This window comes from Dipodomys ordii, unplaced genomic scaffold, assembly GCF_000151885.1.
Source record: "Dipodomys ordii isolate 6190 unplaced genomic scaffold, Dord_2.0 Scaffold186, whole genome shotgun sequence".
In the NCBI taxonomy this organism is placed as follows: Eukaryota; Metazoa; Chordata; class Mammalia; order Rodentia; family Heteromyidae; genus Dipodomys; species Dipodomys ordii.
In genome coordinates, this window is record NW_012267402.1 from 994,501 (window position 1) to 996,653 (window position 2,153).

Below are 2,153 nucleotides of genomic sequence, written 5' to 3' on the forward strand. Positions count from 1 at the left end.
CCCCTATTTAAACAAAATGCTGCTTTCCCCATATCACAGGATAGTCATGGAAAGATGGTGTGTGCAGCATATTAACCCACCAATTTTAAACATAGAAGCTACATTCAGACAAAAATCCTGCAGAGAATAAAGATAAATCCTAGAGGAAAAGTTCAGGAAAGATCACGTGCAATTGTACAAGGAAGCCAAATGACAAGAAAGCAGCTTTGAAAGCAACAAGTTAATTTCTCACTCATAGCTTTTTTTTTATTTTAATGCTAGATAATCGTATTAGGTATATAAATTCAAACAAAACCCCAATCGGAAACAAGTGACCAAACAGTATTTATCTATATTATGAAAACAGAAAAATACAATGGCAAGGCTAGAAAAAGGGGATTGGATAGACTCTTTTTTCTTTCCTTTTATTTTTGTGCCCATTACTAGGGCTTAAACTCCAGGCCTGGGCACTGTCTCTTAGCTTTTCCCACTCAAGGTTTTTGCTCTACTACTGAGCCACAGCTTGACTTTTAACTACTTGCTGGTTAAATGGAGAAAAGAGTCTCTCAGAGTTTCCTTCCCAGGCAAGTTTCAAACTGTGATCATCATATCTCAGCTTCTTGAGTAGTTAGGATTCTAGACATGAGTAACTGGCCCCTGACTTGAGATTGGATAGTCTTGATCAGCTTCATTAGCTAATGCACTGTTGAGTCAGTAGGCAATTGAGTACTTCACGGGTTTGCCAACAAACAGTACATCGAGTTACCCAGCTAAGTTTTCTTCATTAAGCCCTTTTTTCATGGTCTAAACTACACCATTTGCTAAATGTGTAATCCGTTATTTGTGTGTGTGTGGCAGGGGGTGAACCAGGCTTGTGCATTCTAGGCAAGCACTCCCCACCAAGCTACAGCCCCAGCCCCACAATCTATTATTCTTTTAACAATAGTGTATATTGTGCTGAACATAAGCAAAGCCAACACCCACAAATCATTGTACAGTGGCATTTTTCATGTGTAAATTGATAAGGAAATAGAATCCAATAGGATTGGCTAAGAGTACCTGGAGCATGGAAAGATGACCAGGTGAACTTCCAGCAATAAATAAAGAAGGATATTATAACAAATAGGAGAGGAAGGGCAGGTTTTTATCTTCAGCAGGAGTATATAAAGTTTTGCTGCATGTCTTGGCTTATTGTCTAAATCAGTATTGAAAGTGAAATTGAACCTATGTAAAGAAAGGTAGCTATCTAACAAGTTACGGTGGATGAAAGCCAAATTGCTAAATTAACATATATTTCATTGAATATTTATCCAGCTGCTTCTAAACCACCTCCTTATAGTAAAACTAGAAACGCAAACTTCATTCACTTTTTAGATATTCCCTAGTAGGAAAGTTTAGTGTTCAGTATCTGCTTAGTGACATATTTTTACATCAGTCAGTTTCAGGACCAAGAGAAATCACCACCACAAAAAGTACCTATTGAATTATAAAATGTGATAGAAAAAGGAAGAAGCCATAAATGTCAACATGTGTTATGTATTATTTTGCTACTTTTCTGGAGTTAAAACCAGTATAAATATATACATATTTATACATGTACACACACATACACATACACACATAATGGTTTGTAACTATTATAGAATTTCAAATGCTTACCCTTAATCAAGCATAATAAAAATAACTGGAGCTGTGTCCACAAAACTAAAGAGAAAAGAGGGGATGAAAATTTATCTGGACATTTGATCCAGTATAAGAAGCCAGTCTGAATTGTAGAAACAAAAGCACCTTTTGTTTAACAGCATTTCTTCTTTTTCCATTCATAAATGAAATGATGTTAGCTGAATTTTTATCATCAAGTATAAAAAGTTGTGTTCCTGACTCCTAAAATTATTTTTTATAGGTTTTAATTGGAATTATTTCAAAACATCAAACAAAGTATCTCCTTTGTTAAAAAGCGTGAATTAAATTAAATTAATTTTTACAACATGTAATTAAATAATCTTGCATGTTGTAATGGTATGTATTTTCAGTGGTTTGCCAAAACTTAATAAGGACAATGATACTGTATCCAAAAATCTTTACTGAACATCACATATACCTAGAGAAAAAGAAAAAACTGTCAATTTGTTTAGCATCAGCTCAGTATCACAGAGTACTTGTAAGTACTCAGA